We start from the raw sequence: 18,235 nt of genomic DNA, 5'->3' as shown, positions 1-18,235 counted from the left end.
CTGATTAACATTCATAAAACATCTCTGTTAAAGTACCTAGGTATTTCATTTGGAATTTTCTAACCTTGGAAAGCTTGGTTGCCCAGTTGCTAAATCTTTGCTTGTTGAGATCTGATCGCAAGTCTGGACTGTGGATCGGTAGGCGGGGAGGGGTAATTATTATTACTTGTCGAGGCCCCTTTAACATCTCGCAGTAGAGGAAGGTGGAAAGCACAGGGCTACCATTTGGGGACTGTCTTGTGGGCACAGTAGGCTGTGGAAAATCACAGTGTTTATACAAGGGGACTGGCAAAGGAATGAATGGGGAGTAGATAATTGTGGCCTGTCAGAAGCTCCTGCCTAGGTTTCCCTTCTAAGGATTGAGCTTGGCCAAAAGAAACATCTGTTAAATGCCAAACAGGGGGAGTATTATTAATAGTGACCTTTGATAATCCCAGTCAATATTGATCTTCTCTTTCTCTAACTCTTTTGGGACTTGTTGGTTGTACAGTTAGTACCTTAGTATTATTGCCTTGTTTTCTAATTGTATATGTTACTCAAGTTGGTACTTTCTTATGTAAGTAAATAATGCTATTATAATACTATGTTATATGTAATTTATTCATATTTCTATCTTGTCTTCTAAGTGAATTTGTAAACTCCTTGTGGGTAGGGGCTGTCACTCAAATGTCTTTTGAACTGCAAATTAGTGCTTTTCACAGAGCTAAGCATAAAGCAGGTGTTCTTAAGGTGGGACTTTCTGTTCTGCCTCTGTGTATTGACTGAGCAATGACTCCATAATGCTTGGGGTCTTAAACTAAGGACAAAAAAAAATGCGAGTAGAATGCTAAGTCCATCTATTGAAGCAATTGTAACTCTGGAGAAGGAAAGCATATATTGTTAAGTCCTGAAGCAGAAAAGGTTTCAAGTCTTTATGGGGAAAGAGAGACCATTAAACCTAGACTTATAGTAGAGAGAGACTTCCTAGGCCCATTTTCTGCCAGTTAGCTTCCCTTGTCTATAAGTTTGGGGATAAGGTTAACATAGGCTGGAGATGACATGGTTTGTACATCAGCCCCTTAGTTAAACAATGCAAAGCTTACTCTTAGCTCAGCAGAGGGGTCCCTTCTTGATCTAGTGCCTACAACACTGGCCAGCTTGGTTTCTTGACATTTTTCTTTATGTACTTTACGCTTCAGCCATATAGAATAACTTTCAATCACCAAAGGTGCTTTTTCTCTAACTTTATATCCTTGAACACATTGTTCCCTTTGTCTGAATGCCCAATGCCCTGGACTTAACTACCTTGTAAACTTCTATTAATTTTTTAAGTGTCAGCTTCAGCCTCTTTAGGAGACCTTTCAGGACTCTCCTTTTATTTATTTATTTAAATATATTTTTATTGATTTCAGAGAGGGAGAGAGAGATAGAAACATCAATGATGAGAGAGAATCATTGATCGGCTGCCTCCTGCAGCCTCCTATTGGGGATCGAGTCTGCAACCTGGGCATGTGCCCATGACCCGAATTAAACCTGGGACCCTTCAGTCCGCAGGCCAACACTGTATCCACTGAGCCAAACCAGCTAGGGTTAGGACTCTCCTTTTAAAGATAATACTTCATCCCTGCTACTGAGGTACATTGGAAAAATTGGAGGCTCATCTCTTCCATGCTGTTGGGGTGGGTAGAAACCTACAGACCTGAATGTGAAAGCATATAGAGCCCTGGCCGGGAGACTCAGTTGTTTAGAGCACATACGGGAGGCAACTGATTAAAGTTTTTCTCTCTGTCTCTCTCTCTCTCTCAAAATCATTTGAAAAAACAAAACAAATAAAAACCCCCACACATATCCTCAAGTGAGAATAACACACACACACACACACACACACACACACGCACACAAAACACAAAAGAAAGCATATAGAATCCAGGTGCTAGTCCAGGAAGGATCTTAGTGTTTTTGAACCAACCACTTCAAGAATACTGGTCCTTTAGGCTTTGGGTGGATATCATCCAAACCTCATAGACTTGTAGAATTTTATTATATCTGCAAAGGATCTGAGAGACAGGTAGCTGTAGCTTTCCATTTCATAGATAAAGAAATTGAGCCTCTGACAGTGGATAGAGCATCAGCTTACGGACTGAAGGGTCCTGCGTTCGATTCCGGTCAAGGGCACATGCCCGGGTTGAGGGCTCGATCCCCAGCAGGGGATGTGCAGGGGGCAGCCGATCAATGATTCGCTCTCATCGCTGATGTTTCTATCTATCTTTCCCCCTCTCTCTTCCTCTCTGAAATCAATAAAAATATATTTTTTAAAAAAGAAAAAGAAATCAAGCCTCTGAGAGGTTAAGTGCCTTGCCTAAGGACATAAAACTATAGCTGTATGTTTGGGACTGCCTACATTTATTGTCTAGGATTACCCCTATTTTGTTTTGCTACTTTGGTTGTACATTCCAATTAGAGGAGAGTTAAGGGCTAGGATAATGTGGAATTCTTGTGACCTCTGGGATCACTGAATGTCCTGCATCACTGCTAGAGCTGAAAGGATTCCTAATGGGACTGCAGAATCTCTGATGGTCGCTGCATCTTTTCAGTTACTCTGCTTGCCTGGGGTCCTACAAACAGGACACAGAAGGGTCAAGGGGTCATTCAAGACTGAGCTAAAAGGATGTGCCATCAAAATAAGCAACATAGGAAGATAAACAAACCAGGGACAGAGAGCTCGGGATGAAGGTGCAGGAGGGCCAGGACTGATGTCAGAGGGCCATGCGGTCAGTGTCTGGGGTCTGTTTTCCCTAGTTCTTGTTGGGACTATTGCTGGATAAGAGGCCATAGAGATAGGGCAAGGGGCAGTAGGACAGAGGTTTCTAGGATACTAAGACCAGGAAAAATATTTAAGGATTGAACAGGGGTTATTTATCCATATTTAGTCCTTTTTTCCCCCTTCCCCCCAAGAGCCTCTGATCTCTCATTTCCAGGGAGCCCAAGGGGGCCAGGTGATGGTGGCCTAACTAGAGGGGAAATACTGGCAATGTTGATACAAGTCACCTGGGTGGAGTGGCTGTTGGCTTGATTCTTAGAGAGGGCAAGAGCCCTTTATAGAGCATTTCCTAGGACTAGGGGTTGAAAGTCACCTTTAGCCCTAGCTGGCATGGCTCAGTGGATAGAGCGTCAGCCTGTGGACTGAAGGGTCCCAGGTTCGATTCCGGCCTAGCGCACATGCCTGGGTTGTGGGCTCGATCCCCAATAGGGGGCTTGCAGGAGGCAGCCTATCAATGATTCGCTCTTATCATTGATGTTTCTTTCTCTCCTTCTCCCTTCCTCTCTGAAATCAATCAATAAATAAATTAAAAAAGTCACCGTTAGCAATAGAAGACGAATCAAGGAATTGGGGACTATTATTGCATGGCAGTAGGAACTATGTTAAAGGGGAACTTTAGAATGATTGGGCTGGCACAGCCCACTCTCAGTCTAGTCCACTGGAGGGAGTTCCTTCCCCTGGCCCTGTCCATGCCTTTCTCTTTCCATCTGGTTGCCATCAGGCTGTGCGGCTGCTGGCGGGGCTCTTTATTTATTTATTCCAGTGTAATGGGGTGAGGAGGGAGCTGGCCTAAGGCTGGCATTCCGAGGCCAGGCCACTGAGCCACAGGCGGTTTGCATGGGTGTGTGAGTCACTGGGGCTGCATGCTGCTCAAACCAGACTTGGCCAGGCTCAGGGACAGGCAGCCCAAAATAGAGCCCCGCCCTCTGCAGCTGGCAACCCCTGGCTAGGAATCAGCCCTTGACACCAAAACCTGGGCAGTTGCAGGAAGTCGGCTTTCTTAGGGAGGGGAGCCTTAACAGAGATAGACATTTTGCAATTCTCTTTTCTCTCTTCAGAGGAGAGTATTCAGCAGAGCAATCACTCCTGTTGCTGTATTCTGTGAGACTTAATCTGTTCAGTATAATACTTTAACCAACTCTATATAGTTTTAGTTATATAACTGCAGTTAACATTGATTTGACTCAGCATCCTAAATGTAGCCATGGCCTTTGTGTCCTGTCTAGTTTTAGTTACTATCTTCATCCACTGTCTGGTTGCAGCCTGATTCTAGAGTAGATCTTTCAAGCAATGAAGTTACTCATTGCAATGAAATTATTCATTGCTGCTCTTAGGAAGAGTGTATCACTGAAGATGGGGAGTTTTTTAACTTGAAAATTGTTATCCTGTTAGGTTCATTCACAGGCAGCTTCTACTTGGTTTTGGGGGACTGGCTTGCCATTCTTTGCCTGCCCCTTAAATGTTAGTATTGCCTGGAATTGTGTCCTTGATCCTCTCACTCTTCACTCTCTTCCTGAGTTACGTCATCCAGATCCTAGTTTTAACTCTCATAGTGCACCACTGAGCACCAGGTTTCTATCTCCATTGTGTTTCAGGCCATATTTCTTCCTGCATGCTTGACATTTCCACCGGGATGTCCCACATGCAACATGTCCAAATTAATACTAGACTTCCTCAAACCTATTTCTCTTCCTATATACCTTATCTTGGGGAATTGTACCATTATCCACTCAGGTGTCTAGCTAGAAACTTAGAAAAAGTGGGAGTTATGTACTTTTCTGTTTGTCCTTGCTTCCAAAGCCCAACTTGTCAGCTGTCTTTTGAATCTGCTGTTTTTCTATATTCCAGCTCCCATGACCTTAGATTCACCATACCCTGCTCCGTTTTTGGTTTGACCATACAACAATCTCCTAACTTTTCTCCTGGTCAGTACTGCTCCCCTCCAGTTGAACTTGCAGTTGTGTCAGAGTGACCTTGAAACAAAACCTGATTATGTCACTCTCTTGCTGAAAGTCCGGTAGTGGTTCTCTATAGCCTATAGGATCAAGTTCAAAACTTCTTGCATGTCACACAACTTCATTCATGATTCGGTCCTGCTGACCTCTTCAGCCTGATCCTCAGTCACTTGCCCATAGTATCCCCAATTTCACTATTCTGAAGTATTGACAGCTTCCTGCCCATATATCTCTGGACCCATTTGCTTTGTATTCTCTTTGCTCTTGTCCCCATGACAAACTCCTATTTAACTTCCACAACTCTGCTCAGGCATCATGTCTTTTGTGGGTTTTCCATGATAATTTTTCCTTTCCTTAGCCTGCTCTCCTTCTTCCAAGCATAGGTATGCTATCCTGCTATTCACAGCCACCTGTACCTACCTCTGCCACTCTGGTCTGAGCCACTGTCGTCCTCTCCCTGCATTTTTGCAATAGCCTCCTTACTGGTATCCCTGCTGCTACCCCTTCCCAGCTTCTGGCCAACAAAATGATCTTATTAAAACATAAATCACATCATGCTCCTCTCCTGCTTACGATGGCCTACAAAACCCTGCATGATCTGGATCTCATTACCTTTCTGACCTCATCCCCTACTACTTTCTCCCTCACTAACATACTGCAGCCACACTGGCCTCGTTATGTTTTTCTAACACCTGCCTTTAGACCTTTATGCTGCTTGTTCCCTCTGCCTGGGATGCTCTTTCTTCAGATATTTGTGTGGCCAACTCCTTTATGTCTGTATTAATTATCTATTGTTCTATGACAAATTGTTCCAAAACTAGTGGCTTAAAACAGCAAACATTTAATATCTCATACAGTGTGTGAGGGTCAGGAGTCTGGTAGCAGCTTAGCTGGGCAATTCCAGTTCCTGGTCTCTCATGAAGTTACACTCAAGATTTTGGATGGGAATGCAGGCATTTGTCATGTGCTGGAGAATTCGATTCCAAGCTCTCACACGTGGCTGTTGGCAGGAGGTGCCATTTCCTTGCCACATGGCCTCTCCATAGGGCAACTCACATGAACATCCCTGGCTTCCTCCAGAGCCAGCAATCCCTGAGAGACCAAGACTAAGACCAAGATCAAGATCACATTGGAAGCTGTAGTCATGTTATAACCCAATCTCAGAAGTGACATCCCATCACTATCTTGCTGTATTCTCTTATTAGAAACTAGAGGCCTGATGCATGAAATTCGTGCAAGGGGCTCAGCCTCGCAGCTCTGGCTGCCTGTGGCCCCGCAGCCCCGAGGTCCCGCCCCTCGTCCACTGGTCGTTCTGAAAGGTTGTTTAGGAAGGTTGTTCTGCCATCTGTTCTAATTAGCATATTAGCTCTTTATTATATAGGATGAGTTACTAAATCCAGGCATATTCAAGGGGAGGGTAATTAAGTTCCATTCTTAAGGGGAGGTGTGTTAAAAAAAAATCTGTGGACGTAGCTACATGGGCAACAATAATGTCTATGTTCAAATATCACCTTCTCAATGGAGTTTACACTAACTATCCTATTTAAAATTGTGAGCCACATGCCTGCCCCTCTGCACTGGCACTCCCATTTTACTTTGCCATTCTCAACTTTTTTTTAAAAAAAATACTTCTTTATTAACCTCAGAGAGGAAGGGAGAAAGAGAGAGAGATAGAAACATCAATGATGAGAGAGAATCATCGATAGGCTGCCTTCTGCACACCCCCTACCGGGGATCGAGCCCGCAACCCAGGCATGTGCCCTTGGCAGGAATCGAACCTGGAACTCTTCAGTCCACAGGCCAACGCTCTATCCACTGAGCCAAGCCAGCCAGGGCCATTCTCAACTTTTTATTTTTTCCATAGCCCTTATTTTCCAACATATTACCATAACATCCACTTACTTGCCTATTGTGTATGGTCTGTCTCCTCCTCCCTGCTAGAATGTGTAAGCTCACCAAGGAGAAGGGTGTATGTTTTGTGCACCAATCCCTAGAACAGTGTCTCTGCAGAGTGGGCACTCAAGAAATATTTGTTGAGTGGATGAAGGAATCATATCTTCCCATTCCTTTTTAGTGTCCCTATCTTATGACTAGTCCATCAACTTATCACTTATTGGTAGCCTGAGGCTCAGACAGTCCTATGGTAAATAGATGGGTAGCCTAAGGAGAGGACCACTGTTAGATTGCCATTCTATTACCTGCCTTGTTTCTTTGAAACTTAGTTTACTGAGAGATAGTTCCCAACACTGAGATGAAACATAAACCTTGAATCTCTTATCATGGAAAGACCCTAGAACCTCTTTTCTAGATCCAGGTAAATTAAATATCTCAAAAATCAAAAGAATAAGAACTTAACGAAATCCTGGAAAAAACATTAGTCATAGAGCCAAGTTAAGTTTCTTCTTTCCTCAGTCTTTCCTCTCTCTGGGGTCTACTTCCACAGTTGGGAGCACTGCTCCTCTGCTATGCACCTGTTGTTCAATATGTAGAGGAAGACATAGGATTCAGAGCATGTTTGTCAGTATACTCATGGGCATCATACAGAAGGATAAGCCTAGAGGCATCAGAATGTCCTCCCTACCATTGTGTGTGTCACTTCTCTGATCCAGAGACACTTGCAGTTAATTCATTCTTCTGGAATTCAGTATAGTGCATGTGCACTATGCCGGCTTCTGTGAGCATATAAAGTTTGATAATATTGTCATCAGAGAGCTCACTGTGCTTAATGAGTGATAGTAGGGGCACATTAGTGGAGCGATTGAAAAAAGCTTCCTGTAAAAGGTAGCTCTTGAACTGGACTGTAATGATTTGTTTTCAGTTTTCTAGAGAAATATTTGGAAGGTAATTTAGGTGGAAAGTACATAGGCAAAGGATATATGATAAAAACAAGAGTGGGTGGGGATTAGTAGGAAATGAGGTTAGCAAGATAATAATTAGAGGCCAGGTTGTGGAGGGCCTTAGATGCTGGTCTGGAAGATGGGTGCTTTATTCTGAAGGGAAATGTTTTTTAGCTATTTTTCTGCCTGGAATTTGTTTATTTGCCCATTTCAGTCTAGTTAACATCTATCATTACATGCAGTGATTCTCAAACAGAGGCACGTCTCCTAGGAAGGAGATGGGGGCACTTCCTTCTCACAGTTATTAATTACTGTTGTAGATAGCGGGAAGCCATTGAAAGTTTTGCCTGAAGAATTGACATATGAAAGTAATCTTTCAGGAAGATTAGGCTGTCAGTGGTATGCCTGTGTGATCTGAAGAATAGTGGTACCATTGACAGGCTGGGAAAAATCATGGGTGTGGCTCAATTAAATCTAATCTTGGGCATATAAAGGAATGGTTTTCCTTATTTAAAACACAAATCCACCAGTATTTGAGCTCTGGAATGAAAATCTCCAGGGAGGAAGGGATGGCTGCACATGTTTCTCAACTATATTTCTTCTGAATTTTGCCTTCTCTTTGGGGTTTTTCTCACTGTGACTCCTGTAGTCACCACTGAGCCCTGCTGCCAGGGGTCACCACTTCTTTTCTTTGGGCCCAAGAATATGTGAAAAGGCCCCTTTCTTTATTTTCCTTTTATAAAGCTTTATAAGGGCTTATACTTTCAAAAGAAATTTATTTAAAATCAGAGGGAAAACTAAAAGAAAGTCAATACAGAAAATGCAAATGGGTAAAAGGACCCATTTCCAAAAGATAGGCTTCTGATTCTGGGAATCTCAATAGTGAAGGACTTTATCATGTTCCAAATTCTCTTACCTGAAAAAAAACCTCAAAACCAAATGTTTAAACCCAGATGCCTATAGAGGATAGGCATGTAACATAAATATGTGTATCTGGCTGGACAAAAGACAGTAGAGATTTGTGGGAGCCTGTGGAAAACTAAATCATACATCCCCTGTACCTAGACCTAGATAGGCTAGCACTACTTAACAGACACTGCTCCAGGGAGTTGTGTATCTCACTTCATTCAAAGGAAGTTACCAACTCTTCTAAAATAAAAAAACTATTTTGTTGTTCAGCTTCACCAAATCTACTGTTAGTCTCTCAGGTGGTTTTAATCTCCAGTCTGAGAAATGCACTTAGTTCAGAATCGAGTTTGAGGCAGTGTGAATTGATGCCTTATTTCTGGGAAATATATAGCCCCTTTAGCCCCAACCTATAAGCTTCACATGCTTCTGGGGCATTTTGCTGTGATTCATAGTTGAATCTTCCTCTTTTCCTCTCTTGTAGAGGAAGGGTTTCACAAAACTCCATTGGTTACAGTATGCCCATTTAAGAATGCCTTCGCTTATTAAAAAAAATCGATGGCTTATATATAATTAGTGTTAATTTGAAAACATAAGATGAAGATCTTTTAAAAATGTTTTTTATTGATTTTTTCTTTTTATTTATTTATTTTTAAAATATTCACAGCAGTTTTATTGTAATAATGATTTTTTTTTTCTTTTAGAGAGAGAGGAGGGAGAGGAATAGAGAAACATCGATTGGCTGCCTCCTGCATGCCCCCTACTGGAGGTCATCCCACATAACCTGGACATGTGCCCTGACTGGAAATAGAACTAGTCACCTCTTGGTTCATGGGTTGATGCTCAACCACTGAGCAACACCAGCTGGGCAAGATGAAGATCTTTTTCAATACATACTGAATTTAAATGGATTATAGGACATACAAGTGGGAATTCAGGAAAGTCTAAAAAATAAGGTTGAAGCTTAGGTTGAAAAAAAGGACCTATAGAAATAGATTTGGGAGTCATCTGCAAAGGAACAGAATTGGAAAATGGATGCATCTTTTGCTGGGAAGAGCAAGGAGAAAAGAACAAAAGTCCAATGATGAGATTTTGGGAACAGTCATAATTGGAAGGAGTCATAAGAGCCAGTGAAGGAAATGTGAGTGAGATAGGATGAGGATCTAGGTAGAGGAGTAAGTTAGCCAAGAAAGAGGAACTAACCATTATCAAGTACATACTGTGCTTGTGCTAGACACAGTGTTAGGTGCTTTATCTAAATTATAACTTTCTAAAAAAATGTATATATATATTTTGATTTCAGAGAAGAAGGGAGAGGGAGAGAGAGATGGAAACATCAATGATGAGAGAGAATCATTGATTTGCTGCCTCCTGCACGCCCCCTGCTGGGGATCCAGCCTGCAACCCAGGCATGTGCCCTTGACCAGAATTGAACCCGGGACCCTTCAGTCCACAGGCAGACGCTCTATCCACTGAGTCAAACCAGCTAGGGCTAAATTATAACTTTTATTCCTTACAACAAACCTGTGAGGTTAGTGACATTATCCTCACTTGAAAGATAAAGAAGCAGAGGCTCAGGGGTTACGTAATTGGTTTCAAGTCACTCAGCTGATTTACTCACATTTGTCTTTATCCATGCTCTTCCTGTCCAACCAAGTAGGGTGACTCACAGTGTCACATGTGGGAGAGAGACCAAAGAGAAAGGGTGACTGCCTGACTGCCCGAGGAAAAATCCTTTAGGCCAGTGGTCGGCAAACTGTGGCTCGGCAAACTGTGGCTCGGCAAACCGTGGCTCGCGAGCCACATGCGGCTCTTTGGCCCCTTGAGTGTGGCTCTTCCACAAAATACTGGCTCTTCCACAAAATACCGACTTCTGCGCATGGGCCATGAAGTTTCAATCGCACTGTACGTGCGCGCCCGCACCTGGTATTTTGTGGAAGAGCCACACTCAAGGGGCCAAAGAGCCGCATGTGGCTCGTGAGCTGCAGTTTGCCGACCACTGGCCTATCCTAACATGCCATGCCCATCCTCAGTGCTTCCCACTGGGTAGGACAGTGATGGCGAACCTTTTGAGCCCGGCGTGTCAGCATTTTGAAAAACCCTAACTTAACTCTGGTGCCATGTCACATATAGAAATTTTTTGATATTTGCAACCATAGTAAAACAAAGACTTATATTTTTGATATTTATTTTATATATTTAAATGCCATTTAACAAAGAAAAATCAACCAAAAAAATGAGTTCACGTGTCAGAGGTGACATAGGTTCGCCATCACTGGGGTAGGAGCACGTGCTGATTCCTGTGGTGTAAATACTCCCACGGTGACTACCGTCCAGCTGCCAATGTGATTCTCTATGTCTCTGAACATGGGATGGGCAAGGAATGGACGCAATTGGCTTTCCCGAGCCGGTCCAGCTGGTTTGCCGACCACGGCTTTAGGCGATTTGTAATCTGGGCAATATTAGCAGATTGTGGTAGTTTAAGAAGGATCAGTTGAACAGGCATGGAGACATCGAATGTAGAACCCTCATCAGAGAAGTCTCACAATAAAAAGGAAATGAGAGCTAGCTGGAGAGCTAGAAGCGGCTTAAGCAAAACCCTTTCTTAAGATGGGAAGACACATATGTTTAAAAGCACAGGAGAAGCCATTGGAAAAGGAAAGTGTGAAAGCAGGGACCTGCAGAGCTGAGCAAGTGGAAGGATTAATACTTCCTCTAGGGTTTGTGGACAGCACCGAGGCACAGGATGTATTTGAAGATAAGATGACTTGATTTCTGCCTATTTCCATCCCCTTTCCCCAGGAGATGTAGTTTTTCATCCCAGAATTATAAAGTCCTTTCCAATGGCATTCAGTCTGCCTTGCTTAAAAATAGGATCGTGTTGCTTAGTGTTGAGCAGCCAGGAGGTCACGGTTTGATTCTTGGCCAGGGCATGTGCTGGGATTGTGGGTTTGATCTCCGGTAGGGGGCGTGCAGGAGCCAGCTGATGAATGATTCTCTCTCATCATTGATGTTTCTATCTTTCTCTCCTTCTCCCTTCCTCTCTGAAATCAACCAGTGAGCTTCACTGGCCGGGCTAGCTGTACAATATGTAGGATTCGTGGGCATCCTTGTTATCTCCCATAGGGAACTGTCAAGGCAAACATTACTACAAAGTCTCAGGAAGCATTTTTTTCATTCTGTGTGGGAGATCTTTGGTCTATTTGGAAGCCTCAGTTCTATATGGATAGTACTTATTAAGCACCAGCAAAAATATTAAACCATGATAGTTAATGTTTTATGATACTGAAAAATTAAAACATGGTATCTGCCCTTGAAAAATTGACTTTTAAGAGAGATTAGACCACTGAAATTTACACATACAAAGAATATTCTAAATACATAGAATGTATGTTATCCGAGAGGAGGAAGAAATAGATTCATTTGATGGGACCTAGGGTTCATACCAGGCTACTTTGGGTAAGGTATTTATGGAAGAGATGAATCTTGAGCTAAGAGTTCAGAGGGATTTTGTATAATAAGTGGCTGCCAAAGGGAAGACACACTGGATGTTTTATTCAGTTACACAATCTGAGAGGCTCCCCTGAGGTGTGGTGGTTTGAGGGAATCCTTCAAAAGCTCTTTGGCATCTGTTACTCTTATGCTTGAAGCCGGAGCAGTTCTGATGTTGTACATGGTCGCTTAGAGTCTTTTACTCCAAAGAACCCCTTCTGAATTGATGTGAGTAAAGCTAGGAATGAGGAGGAGCTTTGAGACAATAGGATGACAGCACATCTTGGCTTAAAGAAAGAACAGTTGAAGATCATCTTGGTATTTCGTTTTGTGAAGTCCCCAGCAGCTGGGGAGTGAGCAGAGGAAAGTGCTGAATTTATGGGTCCCTAAGGAGATGCAAGTCTCATGCAGAGTATCCCTCTAAATTTGGGGTAACCTCTGATAATGAGATAAATAAGAATCAATATAAAATGGATGAGATTAGCCATCTATAGAAGTAACTCGCCCAACTGTTTGTAAATATGTTATTGCTTATGAGACAAGGTTGCAAATCTCATCAAGGGCCTAGGCAGGGAATCATGACATCTCTGATACCTCCTTGTACAGAAGATTAGAGCAATCGAATTTTATGAGCTTTAAGGGAGTTTATCAATTTAAGAATATATCAAGCCTCTTCATTTTACTTATGAGAAAATTAGGGCCCACAAAGATAAAAGAACTCTTGTGTAGACAACTGATAGTAGATTTTGGCATCAGGACTCCGAATTTAGCACCAGAACACAAGGCTCTGAACTTCCAGTCCAGTATTCTTCCATCATGTCCCGTCGCCTTGCCACTTGTTACACAGCTACACATGGAACTTTTTTTTTAAAAAAATGTATTTTTATTGATTTTAGAGAGGAAGGGAGAGGGAGAAAGAGACAGAAACATCAATGATGAGAGAGAATCACTGATTGGCATGTGCCCTTGAACGGAATCGAACCTGGGACCCTTTGGTCTTTAGGCCGGTGCTCTATCCACTGAGCCAAACTAGCCAGGGCTACACATAGAACTTTATGTGGACAGTAGGCAAGACTGGCTCCCACTTCTGAGCAGTATAGAGACCTAACTTAATTGCAAGATAGGAAAATGGTGCATGGCTAGAGGACTCTGCCCCAAGTACTGCCTCATTTCTTACACTGCCTTCTTTCTTCCAACTTTTGGTCTTGCACACCTCTAGGCTCTTATATGCAATTTGAGAAAAACTGTTAAACAGTTAATTCATGACATCTGAGGAGATGTACTAACAGAGGGGCAGAATGGCATAGAATTAAAAAAGAAAAACCAATGAGTTGCACTTTTTAAATTTATCTAGCACAGTGCCAAAGCAATACTATAGTAGAATGTGGATTAATAATGTGTAGCTCTTTCCACACAGTGTATATGAACTATCCCATACAGTCATTTACTGGTTTGTTTGTTTTTTTTTTGCTTTTTTCTGTGTTCAACAAGTAGCACTCTCACTGTTTATTCAGCTTCCCAGGAAAAGTCGGCTAAAGATATATCAGTCACTGGAATGGTATAGCCCCCACCTTGTAAAATTGACATTTTAATTTCAAAAATACTCTCTTATGATTTTAGTTAGCATCAGTCAACCCTCTAGAGTCTGATTATCCTAAATTAACTAATGAACACCAAATTAGGGACTTGGACCTCTGGTCACCCCTGCAGACCCCTGTAGACTCCCCACGAGATGCTGCTTGAGCAGCCACTCAGGGTCTCTCAGTCCATGTATCCATTGCCCTTCCCCCAACGCTTCCTTTTTTTAAATATATATGTATATATTTGTTGATTTCAGAGAGGAAGGGAGAGGGAGAGAGATAGAAACATCAAAGATGAGAGAATCATTGATTGGCTGCCTCCTGCACGCCCCCTACTGGGGAATCGAGCTTGCAACCCAGGCATGTGTCCTTGACCAGAATTGAACTTGGGTCCCTTGAGTCCACAGGCTGACGCTCTATCCACTGAGCCAAACTGGCTAGTGCTTCCCCAACACTTCTTATTGAAAATACTGAATGCTGGGGCTCCTCTAACTCCATTTTAGAGTATCAATCTGGCTTTAAAAGCATTGCAGGCAAGTAGCAGAGAGTAGTCATTGGACGCTGTGCCTTTTGTTCAGTGCAATACGTATGTGGACTTGACCATACAACTCCTTTCACTGAACCTGCCATGTGCAGTAAAAAACCCTCCCATCAATGTTGGGGCTTTGCCGAGCTGGAGAGGCCCTTTGGGTGGTGAGAGGGAGGCGTGGAGGGGGTCTCTCTCAGCACTCTCTTAACTCATAGGTTCCCTTTGACTTCATCCACCAGTGAAGAAAGTGCTCCTTTACCTCTTTTTCTTTTCTCATTTTATGAAATTTAGTGTCAGAGGAGATCCCAGAGTTTTGGTGTAGAGAGCCCTAATCTAGAGAGCCCTAATACCCAGAGTTTGAAGATTGGTTCTAGCTTTTCTGATCTGGTCAGAACCGCCTGGATCAACTAGCAGTGCTATATAGACCATAGCCCTTCTCTCCTGAAACTGCTTCTGAGGCCTTAAAGCCTGAATCAAATAGCCATTGTACTAACTCGTATTGGGGCTTAGAATGTCAGTTTTCAGCTTGTCCTTATATATAAATATAGGTCTCTCTAGATATAAAAAGTGAAAGAGTCTGTAAGTTGCTCTTTTTTTTTTTCTATACCCCCTTTCATGGGACAAGCTAATGAGATGCATATCATTAAAGACCTGATGTTTTGTGGGACGGAGCCTTTTAAACTGGATGTGCCTGGCTTAGTCATGGCAAATATTTACCAAAAAAAAAAAAAAAAAAAAAAAAAAAAAAGGGACATACCATATAAAATTAGAGTTCTGAAAATAGTACTGAGAGAGGGAGAAAGAAAGAAAAAAAAAAAAAAACAGTGCAGAAAATACAGGCCAGTCTGTTTGGGGAAAAGGGAAAAAGAGATAAAATGAGAGAAACCTCGGCAGTAAAAACAGCATCTTGGTAAACAGACTATAAAAAAAATTGTGACCTGCTTTCTGGCAGCCCCGGCGGCTGTCGAGCGGGTGAAGGTGGCGGAGCTGGCGTCTGTGTGGACACACGGTGCCCGGGGCGCACGGCTCCCCTGGCCGCGCAGGGCGTTAAATTTAGCCACATAATGATGGGCCTGAGGACAGCCTCTTGTTGACCACGCCATAATTACTGCTTCACTTTATGAATTTTATTTTGCTTATTCTGTTTCCTCCTTCTTTGGCATGAAGGAGGCCTGGAGTGGGGGGAGTCCCGCCCCCACACTCCTCCCTTACTGGATAAATGAGTCTTCATAGAAACATGGGCTCTTGGGCCATGAGGGTAAAGAGTAAGCTTCCTTGATTAATCAGAAAGAGAGGAAGGTTTGCTGGTCCCTAAGGCTTTTGATTGTTCATAGCAGAGTCAGAAGTGAGACTTGCTAGCTCTACCTCTCAGAACTCTTGGAGAAAATCCCAGATATCTTTGGTCTTAGAAGGCACTTCCATGTGAGTCTATAGAGGTTGACGCTCTTATTCTGTTTGTACCCCAAGAGCTAGTCTCCCAGGTTTGTTGGGTTTTTTTGGTCTTTGGTCCTAAACTCCTGGCTACCTACTTGGAAGTTTAGTTTGGTCAACCTGCATCACGAAGAGGTACATTGTTTTATATAGGTTAGTCTTGGTGATAACTGGGTTCTTGAAGCTGAGGGTCTAACATAATCAAGTGACTGTTCACGTAGCATGAAAATACTTGATCAAAATATTTTTGAGACCTCAGATTTTGTTCTTCTTGGGGGATGATGCAGATATTCTTGGTTTTAGAGTTAAAACAACATGGTTTGGTAGAGCATACCATGGAGTTTGTCAGAGTGGTGCTTGGAGGCTTAGCTTTACCTACCACTCTATGGAAGGGGCCAGAAGCCCCTGGTCTCAGCAAAAAGTACTATATTGGGGAGAGAAAGTAGGCTGTATAAAGGGCATTGGAGGGTTGTATAGAATAGGTGCTGGGTCATTGGGGGTGAAGTTCTTGAATGGTGACCTAGGCTGGTGGCTACTGATGGCCCCACAGTGGCCCTCCAACTGAGGAAGTGGTGGAAAAGGAAAAGCAAACAGGGGTTGTGGTCAGGGTACTGGCTTGTCTATCATTGGCCAGGACTGTCCTGTTTGTATGTCAGGGGTGGTTGGGCTTCTCCGAAGCAAGGCAGGATCGTGTCAAGGAGAGGCTTCTTGCAGCTCTTGTTTTCCCAAAACAAAGGAAGCTCCTTGCATTGCTGGAAGTCGCGTGCTTGGATGCTGAGTTTGTTATTGCCTGATAACCTGGCCACCAATTCCTGCCCTCCTCTTCACCCCGGCAGCCAGGGCCCTAGTGGGGGCAGCTTCCTCTTCCTCATCCCGGCAGCAGATTCACTCTCTATTGTATCCAGAGGGGAAAGAGAGGAGAGCTAGCCCTCCTACCCCCATACCTATCCTCTTCGCTTCTCATGGAACCTTCTAGAACAGTGCTTTTCAAAATAATTTGACACATGGTTTTACTGTGCATAGCTAATATGCAGCACATGCCACATGTGACAAGTTGAATAATACTCAAACCATTTTATACCCTGGTCATTGAGATGCATCCTCCGAACCTGTGTTTGGATGTCATGGTAACATCAGATTGCTGTAAAAGTTTTGAAATACTTACATTCAGTCTCTATGCTTACCTCATTATGGGCTAGTAACAAAGAGTTCCTGGATTAGCACCAGGCTGGCTGCTGATCACACTGAATAGCATTGTTTTAGTCTAGAACCTTAAGACCCAGTGAGTCTTAAGGTGAGACATAGACCCAGTGAGACATAGAGCTCCTACCCTAACCCTGTTTAATAGGGGATGCATAGAAAAAGGAGTTATTAAGGACATTTTAGGCAATAAGAAATAATCTGACCTCAGTTGCCATGCCATGCCAAAGAACTCTGACACTGAGGTGGAATGTTGGACTAGAGGGTTCAAGCTTTCTTTCCCAGTGCCGAGGTTCTGTTATTCTAAGGTTAAACAGTGAGGCCAAGAGATAAAGTTAATAACCACGATGATTTTCCTTTAGGGCAGCAATTTTCAACCGTGTGCTGAAAGAATTTTTAAAACATGCAGTATCTGACTATTTAGTCAGGGGCACTGACCGCCTTCCCCTTAGATTGTCAAATAAAAAATGACAACAGCCAGCACAAGAATAGCCTTCTGAATCAAAATTATACCTATTTATTTGTCAGATTGACCCAGAAAATTTTTTTTGGTGTGCCAAAAGGTTGAAAATTGTTGCCTTTGGGTACTGTTTCTAACCTTAAACTGCAGCTCTAGGTGATGTAATGAGGTAATGAAAGAAAAGGAGTTATGTTTTTCATAGAGTTTATTTACTAGTGTGTCATTACTGCCTGGATATGAGGTCTTTCTTCTACAGATTGATCATGTGTTTGGTCAGCATTATCTTAATCTTCTGTTAGAAGGCCACCAAATTGTTTCTAAAAGTTGAGAGATCTAGGATTGAAGGGAAAAGTAAATATTGGCAGAGTTGGTGGAATTCAAGTAAGAGATAAGAAATGGGTCTTTGATTAGAAATGTGGATTATTGGCAGGGTTACCTGACAGCCTTAGTTGGGGGTGGGGTGAGGCTAATAGCCCAGGTCCATAGGACAGCTGGTTGGAAAGGACTTGGCACACGGTCAAAGGTTATTCTTTGAAAGAGAGAGAGAGGAATAAGGGGACTGAGAGGGAAGACTGTTTGTAAAACAAGACATGATTTTAAAGGGCTAGAGACTTCCATGAGGAAGGGAGCATGAACCTTCTGGGTTCCACCGTTGCCAGAGGATGGAAGGAAAAGAAGTAGGCCCAGTCTCACTTCTGCTTCCCTCACTAACTTCAGGGATCTGCAATCAGGAAAAGAAATCAGATGGAAGCCCCCAATTAAAGAATTCTGGCCACATGTCCCTCTTAAAATTGATCAATGCCTTGCTATTGACCTTAGGATGAAGTCCAAACTCCTTAATAAAACCATTAAGGCCCTTAAAAAAAAATTATATATATATATATATATATATATTTCAGAGAGGAAGGGAGAGGGAGAGGGAGATAGAAACATCAGTGATGAGAGAGAATCATTTATTGGTTGCTCCTTGCATTCCCCACACTGGGGATCGAGACTGCAACCCGGGCATGTGCCCTGATGGGGAATCGAACTATGACCTCCTGGT

General features: G+C 42.9%; 1 protein-coding gene across 3 annotated transcripts in view; it reads left to right on the top strand.

Annotated features, from left to right (window-relative positions):
* Window positions 1–18,235, top strand: part of NHEJ1 (non-homologous end joining factor 1) — an 80,753-nt gene that overhangs the window by 11,453 nt on the left and 51,065 nt on the right. The window lies entirely within an intron of this gene.

Source organism: Myotis myotis, unplaced genomic scaffold (assembly GCF_014108235.1).
Source record: "Myotis myotis isolate mMyoMyo1 unplaced genomic scaffold, mMyoMyo1.p scaffold_m19_p_8, whole genome shotgun sequence".
NCBI classification, from domain to species: domain Eukaryota; kingdom Metazoa; phylum Chordata; class Mammalia; order Chiroptera; family Vespertilionidae; genus Myotis; species Myotis myotis.
The sequence above is the reverse complement of the archived record's forward strand: the minus strand, read 5'-3'. Positions and strand labels throughout refer to the sequence as shown.